This window comes from Sceloporus undulatus, chromosome 2 (genome assembly GCF_019175285.1).
Source record: "Sceloporus undulatus isolate JIND9_A2432 ecotype Alabama chromosome 2, SceUnd_v1.1, whole genome shotgun sequence".
NCBI classification, from domain to species: Eukaryota; Metazoa; Chordata; class Lepidosauria; order Squamata; family Phrynosomatidae; genus Sceloporus; species Sceloporus undulatus.
This window is the reverse complement of record NC_056523.1, coordinates 257023058-257032758: the sequence shown is the minus strand read 5'-3', so window position 1 is coordinate 257032758 and position 9701 is coordinate 257023058. Positions and strand designations below refer to the sequence as shown.

Here is a 9701-nt window from a genome sequence, read left to right as displayed (position 1 = left end):
TATGAGCCTGCCCATGTTCTACAATCTGAAGGGGGAAAGCTTTATCTCAGTTCCACCACCATCCCAGGCATGGCTGGTGAAGACATGAGAGATAGTCTTCTCAGTAGCTATTCCTACATTGTGGAACTCTTTTCCATGGGAATGCTGATTAATCCCTTCTCTGTTGTCTTTCTGCTAGCAGGTAAAGACCTTTCTATTTAAGGAAGCTTCTTGTTTTTAATGGGGGGTAGTGGCTTTCTTTTATTATATTTTCAAGTATCTTTTGATGCTGTTTTTAAGTTGTGATTCTTAAAATAGAAACTCACTTTAACTGTATTTTAACTTTTGTATTAACAGTTTTTTAAAATTTTGGATTGTGCTTTTAAAACGTACACTGCCTTGGTCCAGTGTTGGGAGAAAGGTGGAATTTAAATAAAACAAAATTATTACAGGACAACAGAACAACCTCAGGAAATGAAACAAGAGATTGTTTATCATCTGCAGTTCCCACTAAAACCACTCAAAAATAAGTTCTTGCTACAGAAGTGAGGCTGGATTGGTTCAGAGAGAGTGATGGACTCACATGCAAATTATGTCCATAGACTTTATCACAACAGCCTGCTATCTTGCCACAATCATGTTAGTTTAATGAAATGGAAACATACTAGTTTGGGAATATCCATTATCACACTGCGCTGCAATAGCACTAAGACACTGCTTTAGCAATCCTTGGTTCTGTGCTTTCTGTTCTGTGTGGTCGCCATAATCCTGCCTTTCTGCCCTATGTCCTACTCAGTGGGACAGTCCCTTTTTATTATTTTTATTTTTACTGCAGTTGCACAATTATGCAATGAGATAAAATAAAAAAGGAAAGAGATAGAAAAGGAAAGGAAAGGAAAATAACCCATTTGGGTGTAGTGAGAGGAAGAGGGGGAGAAGAGCAGAATCATACCCACTCATATAGTAGGGGCTGCTGGAACGTGACATTATGTGGCTCATATTTGTATCTTCAATTGAGCTCAGTTCATTACAGTATGCACTGGAGAGAGAGGGGGAGAGGGAGAGGGAGAGGGAGAGAAGAAGGAAGAGGAGAAGGGGAGGGGGAAAAGAGAGAGAAAGAGAATTGGAGCTTGGGAAAGGTTTGAGCTCCCATCATCTCCCACACAGCTATGGGAGCTGTGGTCCAAAAAAAGGCAATGTTTCCAAGCTGTGATAGATATAGGTCAATACATGAGCATTTGTAGTTTCTTCAGGGAGCTGGCTCTGAAGACTAGTATCACACCACTGTGTCTGCATGTGTGTTCTGAGCTACACAGACTGCTTCTTCAATAGACTATTTTGGATGGATGCAACATGTAAGGAGCTGAATTGGAAAACTGATCCCAGCTTGTCTTCACTGTATTCTCCTAATAAACTATATCAAGGTATCTTCCCCCTCTCCCCTATGTAACATTTTCTGTTTTAGGTTTGACAAATCTGAATCCAGTTTTTACAAAAACAACAACAATACACAGTTTCAATATCTGTCAATATACTAGGAAAGAACAGTTTCCTATACCTTTCTAATCTGAAGATGCATCAACTCAGTTGCACTCCTGCTATTTAACTACACTGAAGCAATGAAGCAATAAAAACATCCAGAACATCTAATTCCAAATGTAAGCCCCACCTCCACCCCTGCATTGCAATGGCTGAGCTCTGCCCTGTGTGAGGAATGAGACATTTTAATTATCTCACACTTCTTATGTGGGGAGAATAGTAATTATATTTCCCACCCTTCTTAAGGAATGAGAAGAATTATGCAGTCAAGTTACATCACTACTCATGAATACAATTCAGGATAGAAATTTACTGTACACCTCTTCTTTTTTACTCTGTTCTTTTTGAGGGCTGGCATTTTATCTATGCATTGAGTGTAATAGTGATGCTGAAAGGGGCAAGATGTGTAATAATTATGACACACTGACCATATAACTTCCTTCTATAGTATGGAGATAGATACTTCTTATTATAGAAGTGGTTTACAGGATTCTCATGGCAATGTAGACAAAGCATTTTAAACATTCTAGCCTCAGAGGATGGTAACGGCAAACCCCTTCTGAAGAAACTTGCCAAAAAACCTCTATGATATGGTCACCTTAGGGTCACCATAAATTGGAAATGACTTGAAGACACAGGAAAACAAAAACAACCAAGGGTTATACAGAGAAAAAGCATTTTGAGTACTGTATATACTCATGTATAAGCTGACCGCATGTATAAGTCAAGGGCAGGTTTTGGGGGCAAAATCATGGGTTTTGATATGACCTGTGGCTAAATCAAAGGTCAAACTCAGGGCCATGTAACAAAGGATTTAAATAGAGGAGGGACACACTCCTTCTTCCTCTCTGGACCTCTCCCAAGGGTCACAGTCTGGGCATGCAAACTGTGGACACCAACCTTCAGTTTCCTTCCATTCTGCATAACCTTCCCCAAGTCTGGTGGCTTGCAAAAAAGGAGACACAGTCCTTCAATTTCTCTCTTCCCTTCCTTCTCCACAGCTTTCCCAAGGCTTAAGGAAAAGTATTACGGTATTGACCCATATATACATCTACCTAGGATTTTGGAACTCATTTTGGGGCTTAAATTTTTTGACTTGTAGATGAATATATGAACCTTCTGCCTAGGATTCAAACCATGGACTCTACTGTAGATATTATGGAAAGTATAAAAATTCTAACCTGCACTGCTTCACAATTTTCATTGCACCCATTGTTATGCAGCTTCTTATTATCATGTCTTTGATGGGAGGTCAAATAATAAAAACTTGAGTTGCTTAGATAATGGCAGTGGTGGCTGGTGATTACTATCTGTTTTATCACACTAAGGGGCAAACAGGATTTAAACGAGAGTTAAACTAGAGAAAACCAGGAAATGCCTAATGTTTACCACATGAAATTTCCTGGTTTTATCTAGTTTAACTCTCGTTTAAACCCTGTTTGCCCCCTAGTGTGATAAAGCGGCATGTCAGCAAAGTAGAAAACCTACTCTGGATTTCAGTTGGAACTTTGAACAAGCTATCCACTGCTGCACTTTATCCTCAAAATAGGTTCATAATATGAGGCTACATCTGCACGGCAGAAATAATGCAGTCTGATACCACTTTAACTGCCATGGCTCAATGCTATGGAATTCTGGGGTGTGTAATTTTGTGAGATATTTAGCCTTCTCTTTCAGAGAGCTCTCTGCCACAATATACCACAAATCACAGGATTCCATAGCATTGAGCCATGGTAGTTAAGGCAGGGTCAAACTGTATTATTTCTGCAGTGCAGATGCTGCCTTGAATAGTTTAAATTTAAACTACAGTTCACAGTGGATTCACCACTTCACTCACAAGAGAGCCACCAGCAAAAATTGGCTAGTGGAGAGAGGGTTTGGGAGTTGAAATAGAATGTGATGATTTAATTGTCTAAGAAGCAACCAAAAAGTAGACATGGAGAAATAAATGTAGTCATCAAGGGAAGGCCAAAGAGCAGGACAGGGGCTTCAAGGGGGCCAGATTTGGTCCTGGGGTTTAAATTCCCCACCCCTGCTCTGTTGACAGGCTATCCAATTCACATCTGTTTTAAAGACAAAGAACCAAAAGGGAAGAGCAACAACCTGCACCACATTTGAGCTGGCACATGGGTCACCTGATTGTCTTACTTGTAAAAATGATTGTGTGTGTGTGCATATGTTAATACATATGCAGATTTTTTTTATCAAATCAGTTGTCCATTTTTTAAAAGTATTTGGCTACTCCTTTCTTTTGACAGTGCATAAATACTCTAATCCCATTCTATTGGCAAATATTAATTTAACTGCTTGTGAGATAAACTACTATCTCTCACATCAACAGAATCACATGTAACTGCACACTAAATCTGAATCCTTTCATTGCCAGGAAAATCTACTTATTTTCTTGTTTTATGTCCTGACTTTTCCAAAACTGGGCTTCAAGGGAGCTTTCAAAATTAAAATAGATATAAATAAAAAAAAAAATACTGTGCTTTGCTCATAACATGAGATGACATGATTCACTGGAAAAAACAATAATGCTTAGTAAAGTGGAATGTAGCTGGAAAAGAGGGAAACTGAGTTACAGGTGGATTGACTCTGTCAAGGTAGTCAATCCACCTGTTGCTCTGAGTCTACAAGATGTAAGCCAGGCTGTTAATAACAGGGGTTATTGGGAGGGCTCTTGTTGATAGGATCAACTGTAGTTGAAGCCAACTTGACAGCTCATAGCAACAAATAGTTTTTTTTTTTAAATTACAGGTACAAAATACAAAAAGTTTTTGTTAATATATATTCGAACTGTCTAAGAATGTAAAAGAATCTAAAATAACTTAAAATATAATCACCAAATAGACAAGGAATAGAAAAAAATAGTACAGCACCTTAGTAGAAGCCCTTTTATGTAGGAGAAGAATGGAGCAACCCCATTTCTCCTCTTGAATAGTGCTGAGAAAATCAAATTATGAAAAACAATGAGAAAGATCTAACAACATTTCCATTTGAAGTGAAATATAAATGCAGCTGCTTAGAGACCATGGATTTTCAAATGCTGGCAGTGTGTAGCCCATTAATGCAAAATGAAATAATCCTCAGCACTGGCATTGACAAATTACACAGATATCTGGATGCCTGTACCCTACTATTGAACCTTATTTGGTCCTTATTGTTCCTGGTTATCTTAAAGAACCATTGGATAATGTGTGTGTGACTCTACTGCTATGCCCCTCCCCAGCAATGACAGTAATGGTGAAACAAAATAGTCATTAAGAGCTAGCATGGTGTAGTGGTTGACATGTTGGACTATGACTCTGGAGACCAGGGTTCAAATCCCTGCTCATACACAGAAACCCATTGGGTGACTTTCAACAAGTCACACTCTCTCAGCCTCAGAGGAAGGCAAAGGCAACCCCACCCCTGAACAAATCTTGCCAAGAAAATCCAATGATAGGTTTGCCTTAGGATTGCCATAAGTAAAAAAATGACTTGAAGGCATATAACAACAAGAATAATGGGATCATGCACGTACAATGATTGTTGGATGCATTGTTGTTAAATTTAGCAATTTCTGGAGTTTTCTAGCTGCATATGGAACTGAGTTTTCCAGACTGAGCTGGGGGAATAAGGTGGTGGAGGAAAACTACTACTATTATTATTATTATTATTTAGCTGTTTCTAAGCTCAACTGCAAACTCAAATGTAGTAACCACCACAACATGGACTTTTCTTAACCTAGCTCCAAAATTTGATGACGAAATCATCAAGGAAAAGTTCTGTAAAAGAGCTCCCCAAATCCGTAAGATGACATGACTACTAGCCATGTCAGTTGGGGGATATTGGTTGTGGTAATCCAAATAAATATGCTTTCCAAGCTCGGACATGTTCCCAGGGATCAGGCACCTCCCCTAGCATTTCTCTGCCCTTAAAGCACATCCACATTTCCCAAATTGTCTAAGGCTGTTCATGCACAGATTTTTATGAGAACCACATAAGGTCTGTGCCACTGTGTTGGCTTTCCCCGCACATACCTCACTGTGGGCTAAAAATGTTTCTTGCTTACTTCATAATGAATGAAGAGGTGATCACATTGCTGTGCAGCCAGCTGTAAAAGGCATGTTAAAAACCATGTGCCTTGTCATTTGGATTATGTATTGCTTATCAACAAATTAGACAAACAATCTATCCACTAAGTATAATAAGGAGGGTTTGCAACAACTTATATAGAAAGTGCATATAAAACATGCTTACTTAACAGATAAACTTTAAAAAAGAAAAGAAAAAAGGTTTAATTGAAAACTATAATTCTGTAACTACTAGCAAAGTTTTCAAATCTGATTTCTGAACTGTATATGAAGCACTTCCTGGTAGTGTTTTGAAACTGGCACAGAATATATGACTGAGACCCCTTGGAGTCACAGAATCCCCTAGGTCTGTTCTCAGCAAGATCCCTTAGAGTGAGAAAAAAAATGCAAGATCTATTACTATTCTTGTCAACAAGAACTTCACTTTACTGAATAATTCATACTGCATAATGATCCTCTGGGTTCCTGTCAGGAAAACGAATCACCATATTATTACGCTGCCAGAAAGAGTAATTAAAAATTGATCACCATAGCAGCAAAAATCCCTCCAAAGCAATAGCAAAAGAATTAGAATGAAACATTTCTGCTCTAGAGCTAAATACAGAACCTGCATGAATACAAAACTACACAATAAGGTTGTCTTTGCGAGATTCAGTGTGGGCTATATTTATTGTTGGATTTGTTTGTTAACATGGAGAATGAATGACATAAGGGGCTGTTGTGCTACCAAAACAAAAGGTGAAAGCAGCACTTCATTTGAAAAGGCAATCACTGTGCTGCCTACGCATTGCCTGAGGCAAGTGGGAAAGCTATGAAATCTCAGCTGTTGAAATTACACAGTCCCTCCCAAGCTTAGAAAAATGTTGTTCAAGCATTTGATTAACTGTCAAGCACATTAATCAGGTTCTCAACAGTTGTGTTTCTGTTCACAGGCTGGGAAGTTGCTGCAGTCCTTTGGGTTCTATCATCATAATTTGTCAAAGGGACAGTGAAAAGAAGTTGATGGAGAAAACTGTAATCCAGGGGCGTTCAGTTTGCAGGTTTGGATTACCTCCACCCACGGATGTTCCTGATCCATAATAAAGACCACGTTGAGTGTGCTACCAACACAATGTGTTGGACCCAAGACTATTTGGGACAGGCCCATGGCAATCATGGAAGCCATGAATTGCCGGGCTGCACCTGTTAGATCTAATGAGTCAGCCTCAAAGGAGATGCTGAGGTCCCCCAGGACAAGTAGCCTGGGAGACTCCAACATCAGCTCCGAGACCAGGAGCATCAGCTCAGCCAGGGAGTCTGTTACAGTGCGCCTTTCTTTTACACAGGGGATCCATTCTGGACACACACAAGTAATGGGGCTCGCGGCGGCATGGCAGCGCAGCAGCGTGTGTGCCACAGGCGCAAGCACCATTGTTCCTTCAGGCACACAGCACTGCTTTTTACAGCACTGCTTTCAGCATATCTTCCCAAGCATATGCTGAAAGCAGCGTATAATGCACCTGTGTATGACATGGGCACACTATACTCATAATTTTACTCTCTTACCTTTTGGTAAGTTATTTGTAATTTAATTTAAAAATAATTTGTTCCATTGCTTACTACAGTGATTTAGCACTAGCCCATTGACATAATAATAAAGAAAAGTAATGTGTTACAGGCTAAGAAACTGAAAGATGTGGTGAGAGAACTGACCCAGGCTGGAAAACAACAGATGATAAAGAAGATTTGGATGTAAGTAAAGAGAAGAAAAAGCACATGGCCATTCCAGGTTTGGGGAATAAAGAAACAGGAATTAATAATAATTAATAAAACAGAAAAAAATAAAAATTAAAGATCTGCCTAAGAAAAACATGAATATAGGAATGATGGTAAGGTGAATGTGGATGCTGTGTTGTTTCAAAGTAATTATACCAAGATTTGGAATGAAGAGGAGAATGTTCAAGAGCCTTTCCCAGTCCTACTTGGGCTGGAGATGTCTGAGAGTGAACCTGGGACCTTCTGCATATGATGGATGTGCATCTCCCTAGCCTAGAATCCTTCCTGACACATATATTCCACATAGCCTTGCCATTTGTCTCAGAAAACCTGGAAAATCCCAGACCTAAGGGACTATCTTGGCTGGCTGGCCAGTTAAAGCTGTAAATCACAGATCTCTCCTTCATCACAGGCCAACGGGTAGGTTGAAATGCAGCAGTGGCAATGAAACAGGAAACCATGGTACTGGTGGGAGCTTCATTCACACCCTCCAGGTTCCAGTAGCCACTACACAGACATAGCATTGCTACTTTATTCTTTCCTTCATTCCCTTCCCTCTTCCCCTGACAGGCCCAGCAGGTGAGAAAAGAAAGGAAGCAAGAAGAGGTGGCCTTGTGTTGTGTGGTGACTGTGCCAGCGGCTTGAGCCTAGGGCTAGGCAGCACAGTAGGGAGTCCCTTTACTCTCTGGGGCTGCTTGGAAGCCTCCCTCTCTTCACACCAGATAGGAGGGAAAAAAAAAGGGGGGGGAGCTCTTAGCTGGGTACTGGTACCGAGGTTGAAACATAATAGTAGAAAAAGTGCAATGATTGATGTGTTGCATCTGCATAATCAGAATGCAAATTAATAATATGCATAATTATAATATTTTGCATAATATTTAAATTAAATGTACAGATATGAGGGACTGGAATATGGCAACCTTAATTCCACATAAAACAGCTCTGCTCCTGGACTGTTCCTCAGACTCTCACTTCTTTATGTTCTGCTTCTCTTCTTAAGTCACTGTGTTTATGGACCTTCTCCCTCAGGCACACTTAGCAACACACTTCACTGCACAAATGATGACAGGGCTTTACTGTCAGTCAGCAATAAACTTGCAGGACATTTCTCCTTGTATAAACTATAGAAGGGAAGAAGCTTTCTTTCAAAAGCTGATGTTTTGGTCAGATGAGAACATGAACCAAAACAGCACAAACTGAACAAAGATAAGTTCAGAAAGGGGGAGGACAATGATGATGACAACATTCTTTCAGGTACATGAATTTTAAAATACCTTTATATAAAGAAAATTATTTAACTATATCATAGAATCACAGAGTCGGAAGAGACCCCCAAGGGCCATCACGTCCAATGCCCTGCCAAGCAGGAATACACAGGAAATGGGAGGCAGTTGGAATATTAGATGTTAAAGGGGATAGGGCTGCTTAAGGAGGATAAGGATGTTGTAGATAAACTGGATGAACTCTTTGTTTCTGTTTTCTTTGTAGAGATGCAAGACAGATGGCCAACTTTTTGTCAAAGATGCAAGACAGATGCCCCTCTCCTGGCAGGATGGCATATTGAGAACTGAATCATACAGAAGGGAAATAAAGCTCTAAAACTAATTGGCATATAAAAAAAGTTTAAAAGACACTAAGCATGGACATCATACATTCAAGAGTTCTTGAGGAAATGTGAATCTTCTAGTCTTACAAGACAAATATGCAAGGCCACCAAAATTAGCAGTTGGCATCTTGTATTCCATTTAGTGATTTGCAATCTAGAGTTAGAAATCTGTAACTGCTCCACATTCAGTTATATTATATATTCACAATCTTGTCACTCTTGGCACGATTGTATATGCCAGGGATCCACGTCAAGCAATAGGAGATCTATTCTGGTGGTGTCTGGAGCACAGGAGGAGGATGTTTCCAGACCCTTCCTGCCAGGAAGTAAGGCTGTGACAATCAGAACTAAGACTCCATCACAATTCATCATTACATTGCAGATCACTGGCAAGAGAGGGTTGGAAACATCCACTTCCACAAGGGCAGAAGGACATCTGTCTGCTGTAAGGTGAGATGGTTGACTAAAAGCAAAACCTTCAACCTACCTGGTAATGCTCTACAAACAGTAAATGCATAGATGGGGCATCCTGAGGGCAGATCTTTTGATTCATTGGCTCCCTTGTTCCTGAGGCACATCCCAAGAATTTGGAGGATGGGAATAATTATGCCAGCATTTTGAAGCAGCACACTTATTTCCTTTCCTACTGGAAGAAATGGAAGGGGAAATTCTAAAAAACAGAAAATGATGGTTAAATGTATGCATAGGAGCCTTCAAGCAGCCTTTTGACTTATGGTAACCCC

The 9701-nt window shown here is 39.9% G+C and overlaps 1 long non-coding RNA gene across 1 annotated transcript; it reads left to right on the top strand.

Moving 5' to 3' along the window:
- Positions 1-6537: 6537 nt before the first annotated feature.
- Positions 6538-8958, top strand: LOC121923093. Its single transcript, XR_006102307.1, has 3 exons — positions 6538-6637; positions 7255-7328; positions 8841-8958. It is a non-coding gene; the product is annotated as an uncharacterized LOC121923093 (long non-coding RNA).
- Positions 8959-9701: the final 743 nt, after the last annotated feature.